Source organism: Malus domestica, chromosome 01, assembly GCF_042453785.1.
Source record: "Malus domestica chromosome 01, GDT2T_hap1".
NCBI lineage: Eukaryota > Viridiplantae > Streptophyta > Magnoliopsida > Rosales > Rosaceae > Malus > Malus domestica.
The window spans coordinates 25659443-25668015 of record NC_091661.1 but is presented as its reverse complement, the minus strand read 5'-3'; positions in this window follow the sequence as shown (position 1 = coordinate 25668015).

Here is an 8573-nt window from a genome sequence, read left to right as displayed (position 1 = left end):
CCCTTAGGTCATTGATCTTCGAGCATATGTGGAGGGGATTCTCTCGACGTTGTTTTAAGAAGTCTCGGCAGTCACGATAAACGGCTTTCGATCTTTCCAACCCTTCTGCAAGGAGGTGTTTTCCTCCACTACTCCTGCTTTGGGTCGAAGCAGCTGGGTTGAGAGAAGTCTCATGTTGATCAATGTTTGTCTCTCAACATTTGAGGAACTGAGAAACTGAGAAAACTGTTTGTCTCTCAACACATCTTCCAGACCGATCGCTTGTAATATGAAGATGACTTGTACACTATTCGCCAGAAGCCGGACGAGTCACTACGAGAGTATGACGGTCACTTCAGCCATGCGTATTCTCGCTGCATTCTGAGGCAGATGACAAGACCACCCTCAAGGCCTTCACGGCATGCCTACGTGATTGTTTCTTTAAGTACATGATCAATGCCAACACTTGGAAGACTACTCTGAGGTGATGACACATGCTTACAACCATGCCTTCGCCGAGGCAAGGACATATCAAGGGAAACCCTCCATAGCCACCCCTTATCAGCAAGTAGGGAGTGGAAGCCAGATCCAACCAAATGCGAAGACCTTGACCTTCCAAACGGCAGTGGTGCCTCCCCCTGCCTTACTTAATACTTTGCCAAGTCAACAGACATATCAATCTCAGGGAAAAAGGAAAGATTTCCATTCTCACTAGTCTCATTTTAGTAAAAGGAGTAAGAGACACTACCGCGATAACCAAGGGTATTGCCACAATAATCCCTGACCCCAGGCAGTCAACACAGTGGGTCAAGCACGTGTCAGGACAGCCCCTACCCCGAGTTATGAGGCATACACACCTTTGAACACCACATGCGTGTCCATTTACCCCAGCATAGCACACCTGATACCGAAGCCAAAGCCGAGGCACCCGGATTACAAGCCCACGAAGAACACGGGCACGTTTTGCTACTACCACGAGCATAACGGCCATGACGGCGAGAAGTGTATCACCCTTCGTGATCATATTGAAGCTTTGGCACGTGAAGGAAAAATTGATCAATTCCTCTTTCACCCTCCAAAGGGTAACCGTAACCAACACCAGGTGAATGTGATATTTTACCATCAAATTGTTTTCTATCTTTTTTGCCTATGAATCTTGAGTTTGGAAATCGAACAATCATCGAAGAGAAGCCTTTAGTGAGGAAATTGGGGGTTAAGTGTGGAGATTGCTTCAGCTTAAACTTAACAAAAGCAGCATCAACCTCCACCAGAAGAAAAAAATTCAGCTTAATCTCTAATGCTACTGGTTCATCAATAATTATTAAAGTTTTGACTGAATTGTTATGTGATGTTGTCAGCCCATTCAAACAAAAGAATTGTTAGACTTTCTTCCCTTGTTTTAACTTAATTGAATTCCTCTCTTTTCTGTTACTTATAAAGTTATAAGAAACAAAAAACATACACAATGGTAATTCTCCTTGTTTCCCCCTCTCTTCATAAAAGTTTCAAGGCTTCTTTCATATCTTTTGGGGGCATCAGTACAACCGATAAGCGTATATCCTATTTCCTCAAACAAGGTAACCATCCCAGCCTTACTGTATCTATCACCGTCTTCCTTTGACTAATATGTGTACACACACTACTCTTGTTACAGTTATATTATTAGTATGATTATTTATGTAAAGAATAGTCTTGCATATAGGCTTTTCTTCAGGTCGTCTCTGCTAAAGCACTTGAAACTATTTTCTAATCTGATGCGGCAGTATCAAGTAAGATTAAGGTAGGGAAGTAGTTTTCTAGTAATAAGGTCATTGTAAAGTTTGTGTATGCTAAGCCAGGTTACCATTTATAAACTTGTGTCTTTTAGTTTTGTATTTTGCACTGAAGAAAGAAAGTTTAGTGCCCAGAGCATATGTAGCCAGACCGGACGTAAAGGGGCAAGGTCTCTCGGTGCCAGGCACCATGTAGTTATTTGCTAACTTCAACTATAACGGATTTTTGTATTCTTTGGCCTTTCAAAAAATTTCATCATGTAGAACAAGTGTTTGGTTGAAAGATTAATTATATTTCTCATTTTTCATATTGTTTCGCCTTGCAGTCAAGGTATGCAATTCAAGCCTTTCGAATTAGAAATTAACACGTGGAATAGTTGTGCCCCAGTTGATGAACTACAGGCTCAAGGGTTTTCTACCCCTACTGATTGAGGAAGGTGAGTAAAACTTTGTTTCTCAGTGTTATATTGTTCTTGTTGTTTGCATCGGCAAAACTAATCAGATTCTTTCTGACTATAAATTTTTATGGGTTACTATTGTTTAGTCTTGCATCATCAATAAAGTATGTTTTCTTATTAAATTATGAATAGGGTGTTTGATATAGTATTCTTCATCATAACAGAAACTTCAAAGACACAAAAACATAATCTTGAATTCTGTTTATGAACTTCAATTGGAACGATCCTCTTACTCGTCAAATGAGTCTTACAACAAAACACAAAACATAAACATTTTGGAGCACGTTTGCTAACCATTTTGTTTTTTAGCTGAAATAGAGAAGATATTGGAGAAATGACAGGGAGAAAAACATGTGATCCCCTTTGGCCCATCTTAAGCATTTCCATATGTTCCCTTCACTGAAAAGATACAAGTACTGCAACTAAATTCAAAATGAAAAGTCTTCTTAAAAAAAAATCAAAATGAAAATTCATTTTGAATATTTTTTTTAACTTGTAAAAAATGTTTTTTAATATGTTACCATGCTATCACCATTCAAAATAGCTTTTTGTACGCAAGAACACATGCATATACTATGAATAATGGTTAGTATCGAAAACTTCTTTCGACTTTAAAATTACTTTGAAAGGCAAACAAAGCGGGTTTTTCTTTCTCAAATTTCCATATAAATAGCGTTTTTTAATTTACTTTGAAGAGATAAATTAAGCCATGGAAGCGGTTTTTAGTGGGAGACTTGTGGTGCTAATGTTACTTACTATCGATGTGCATGTTCTATTCTATCAATACTAATGATTGTGGAAGCTAATGATCTTCTCTTCATTTCTCTTCACATCATTCCCCAATTCTCTTTTCATTTGCTTCTAATTCTAGTAGTGTAGTAAAAGCGTGAGGCGTGGGCGAGGCGTTTGAGGATAGCACAGCAGGCGTGAGGCGTGAGGCGAAGCCTCACGGGACCTAAATTTTTTAATATATACTGAGCATACACATATTATATTAAAAAGAAGAAGATTATTAATCACCCTGAGCATACACATATATTATAAATAGGGATGTGCTATCCACACATCCCATTTTACTTCTCACACACCTTTGATCATTTCTGTTCGTTGATTTTCTTCAATTCATCCGATCCGACGCCCGAAAATTAAAAAAGTGTGTGAGAAGTAAAATGGGGTGTGTGAATATCACATCCCTATAAATACACACACACACACACACACACACACACACATCACATATATAACAATGCACGCATACAGCACACACATCCATTGTATAAAAAATAAAAATCAGAAAAAAAGCAGAGAGACGATAGTGCAATAGAAAGGTATGAGGCGGTTGAAACTCTACCCAAAATTTGGGTTTGGGAGTTTAAAAAAAACCTTGAGGCGCTCATTCCACCGCCTAGGCGGCTCCGGCAATGCCTTTCACCCACTCCCTCAAAACAAAGGTGGCAACCCTCACGCCCAGCCTCACAGTGTGCTTAGGTGCGCCCTGAGACGAGCCTTTTAAAACATTGAATTCTAGTGAAGACTTAAAGTTACAAGTATTATCCCCACTTCGTTCATGATCTTTAGTCAAATTCCCGACAACACAAAAAAAATTTTGGGTTAGGCAGAATTAGGATACTCCTGTCCGAGAATTGGTTCATTTTCATGAATAGATATTCTTGTTTCTGGGAAAGGAAGCGAGATTTCAAATGCCTCACAGAATGTAAATGCCACATATGGCTTCCATGTGGTAAATGATGCATACAATAACCTTATACAGAGTTATGTTGTTGCAGATTTTAGGCAGACTGGTAACCCTTTCGGTGATCATGACATAGGGCTATTTAGCATTATTTATGGCTTATTGGTTCATGATGTTCCTGCATACTTGCAATCTAATCTTTTTGAAAATACCATAGCAGATCCTGAGTTCTGGACCTGGTTAGCCATGGCGCATGCACTCGGGACAACATATCTTGGAACTGAGAAAAGAATTATGGAGAAATCAAACAAGTAGGTTTTGGGGTGTTAGTAGTTTCAAGTGATACAACAATATTTAATGTACTATTAGAGCAAGTAGATGTTGGTGGTGGCCAATGTTGGCAGTTCTCGGGCCGTTATCTGTTGTAAAGGTGGTATGCTTAAGAACGTGTCAGTTGTTTATGACAAGAGAGGTGGTTCTTTCGGGGCATCATGGTTAACAAGGGTGTTCGGTGTTTACATGCATGAAGAAATATATCAGTTGCGATTCTCGTGGGGTTGTGGAGACGATAGATGATGAAATAGAGTTCCTTGTGTTGGCATACGGAAGCGATGTCCAACCAAAAAGTTGTGGATTCCGTCATACGAATAAAGATTGTGCATAAAGCAGCAGAGTACCTTTCACAAGAGGCACAGAATATGAAGAGCTATGATCGCCATGTTGGTATGTCTTATATAATTGTAAGATTTGGTGATTATTGAGTGTAAAATTTTGGTATTGGATGATATTATATTTATTTTAAGGATTTGTAAGTACTTGAACTCCATAACCTCTTTTACATAACTAAGCCAGTCCAAAAATTCCTCAAGTTGGACGCTCCCTTACCTAGCTACGATGCAGATCGCAAATTTTATCCTTCAAAGTTTTGGGTTTGTTAGGAATGCTTTTGCAGGAAACACTTTTGCTATTAAGTACTTTTGTTTGCATATTTGTTTGTATGTATGTTTGTTTCTTTAATACAAAGATATATTTATACTAATGGGTGGAGGATTTGGGTTAAACCACACATTGGGCAATGTCATCATAGTTTGGTATTGAAACTCGATGCCCACGAACTATTTGCTCACAAGCATTGACAGGGAAGACCATGAGGGTCGCATGACCCTTCTTCCAAGTTTTTGTTATATGATTGTATATTTTTACATGAAAATTCTTAAGGTTTTGACCCTGCTTATAAGTGAAAGAAAAATACTACTTGACTACAGTACTAGGTGGCATAATATTTTCTTAACATTGAACATGTGACAACCCGTCCCGAAATTTGAAGCTTAGGACGAGAAGAACACATCCTTACCACTTTTTGGACCTACAACCAATGAAATCTCACCAGAAAAATCTCAATAGTCCGGCTACCTTTGCAACTTGATGAACGCGAGTATCCCGACATCCAAATCACTCCAAAATTTACCTAGAGTCCTTATAAAGTTAGTTAAAGACTTCCTCTAGTCTTAAAACACCTTAAAACCCCCACGATCACGTTAAAGTAAAATAGTACCTCACCGGAGATTATGCGTTCTCGGGTTTTTGAGGTCCTCACGTCCAACCAAAGCTATAGCTCGACTCCTAAGCATGCAAGGAACCCAAAAATAACGTCCACAACCTTGATCTGTGCAAGATGAAGCTAGATGAAGGCTTGACTGTACGGGTTGTACGGAAATGGAAGATAAATCAAGAGAGAGAGTCAACGGGTATGTGTGTGTGTGTGTGGTCCAGATTGCAGCCACACTACAACAACAAAACAAACTTAAATTTCCAATTGGGTCCAAACAATTAGGAAATGGATCTAATTGGTCAATTCCTTGGCCCATTTCACACACCCACAACCAAACGCCCAAGGGCAAAATCATCATTCCACGCTAGCGAAGATAAAATAGATTATATTTCCGGACGGGTTGTCACAGAACATACACAGTACCAAACGAGCCCCTTAATATCCCTTCATGCTCTTCAATTAAGCTCAAGGAGCTTCACGATCGGTAAATTGGCCTAGAAGAATAACAAACTTTCAATTCGAGCGCAACAGTTGATTGGTTGTGAGTAGAAATAAAATATATCACAATGACAGATCATGATACGTGACCACATTATTATTTAATAAAAAAAAGTAAGAATCGATTTCAACATGTTTAGTGTTAAGCATGATCATTGTTTTACATGTGGAAAAATTGCGTGTTAAAGTAGCAAACCCTTCACTGATATGTTTATAGCATGCTAATTTTTTTAAGTTGTTTATTTCTTTTATGAAAAGGGGGCCATCACAGTAGTCCACTCTTTCGATAGTTGGAAAGGCTTATAAAGGTATTTAAGCCTACTCCTGATCACCAGTGATTCACCAACGCCAATAATTTTAAAGTAGTTTAATTAGCTTGTTTATATTGAGTTGATACCATATCTGCACGAGGAGAAATTCTGTGGTCCGGAAACCAGACCACATGTTTCCTACAGCTAGGGTTGGTTCAGTTCAAGATACCAAACCGATACTTGAATACCGAAAATCAAACTGAAAACTTCCGGGAAGGAATTTTGAAAACCAAAACTGAACCGAAATTTTAGTTTCTTGAAATTCAGTAATACAAAAATTATTTCAATTTTTCGGTTTGGGATCGGGAATGAGCCTTTAGTCCAATTTTTGGGCTTTCTAATTTGATCTAGATTTTGGGCTGAAATTTGGTTAGCCCAATTTTAGGGCCTTTTGAATATGTAACTTATCTTAGTTTGGTCAGCCTAATGAATTTAAAATTAAGTTACAAACCAAAAATCTAAATGAATTTAAAATTGTTTCAAACTTGAAAGTTCAAGTTCATGAAGATTGAGAGGAGTTTCGAGAGAGAAAATCAAAGATAGGTGTGGATGTGGTGTGGGTGGACTGCGAATTGGGCGACGAAGTTAGGGGAGGAGGAGAGCTTGAGTCTTTTGGGTTTGGGCAGAGAAGTCAAAAGAGACAGAGTCACCGAGTGATGTGAGGTCGAGAGACAGAAAAGGGTTTATTTTGAATGAAAGCTTGATTAAATCTCAACAAGTCCAGCAGCCTATAATAATTAAAATTATATATATATATATATATGTCAATTTGGTTCGGTCTTACTGAACTAATGCAAGTGGCATATCATATTTTGTACTGAAATTTTCGGTATTGGTGCGGTTTCGGATACCAAAGTTTTGGTAATGTCGATTCGGGATTTGTTTGGTTTCGGTACGGGTTCGGTCGGTTTTTTCAGTATTTTTTCCGCCATGCCTATGACCATAGACACAAAAACCACCCCATACCTGCTATTAAGGCCCACCACTTCCCCACCTGACCCCACACGTTCCTCTTACAAACACCCTACTCCGGCTTCTGCAAAAAAAATCTCTCTTGCACCAGTATAGGAGTCGTGTGTGGACTACCCATGGCTAGACGTGGCAGTTTCTGACACGACATGAAAACGACACGAAAATAACGGGTTTCGGATCAACACGATAACTAATCGGGTCATTATCGGGTGATCCATTAAGAACCCGTTATTAACGGGTTCTTAATAGGTATACACGCGGGTAACATGTGGGTGACTTGTTTCGACCCGTTAAGAAAAAAAATTATTTTTATAATTTTAAAGTTTAATTACTAAAAGATTTATTATAAATCTGTTAGTATATACAATATACAATATATACAATAGCCATATTAATATATACAACAACCATATTAATATATACAATATATTCTATATAACAATATACAATATATACAATAGCCATATTACTAAAAGATTTATTATCATGTTTTTATACAACAGCCATATTAATATATACAATATATTTTATATTAAATATATAGTTTAGTATTATTATTCTATATAAGTTAAAAAAAAGTTTTAGTCATTATTTATTTTTATTATGAGAGTTTCTTATTATCATTACTAGGATAAATTTTACTTAACATGTTGTTGTCCAAAATTAAAATAAACTAGTATAGTATTTGTATGGACAAGAACTAAGAAGACATACTGTTGACCCTAGAAATTACAAAGCCTACGTGGCGCGCAGGCCGAGTATTTTCTAAGCTAACTACGTCCTTCGGTGATTGCGGGGCGTGCCAACTCGTCGGCCGAGCTCGGCCGAGGAGTAAATTTGATGATGTTGCGTTGAGCGCGCTGCTGACTTCTGTGTCTTGCGATTGCGGCCGAGGAAGGAACAATTCTCGGCCTCTTGGGTTCTAGAGCCTGAAGACAAGGCTGCTAATTTGCGAAGTTCAATCTCAAATTCGGCTGTCAATGTGCCGAATACAGTAACCTGGTAACACCTCACTTCGCCGAGAAGGCTGATGAGATGACCTCGACCAATAAGGATTCGGAAATCCTTCTCGACCGAGACTTGGATAGGTAACCAGTCGTCCTCGCCGTAGTGCTGTTGATGCCAACGGAAGATGCTGCGAGATCGGCTGATTCTACGGTGACAGAGCTATCTATGCCGACTTAAGATATCACCGGTTGCCTTCACAGTGCTGTTGATGCCAACGGAAGATGTGTCGGCGAAAAAAGAAAATAAAAATTCTCAAGGTGTTGAGAAAGTTTGCGCAGGGCAGTTTTGTGTGTGTGTTGGAGATTCTTTTTTCTGTTGCAGAATGCCTTG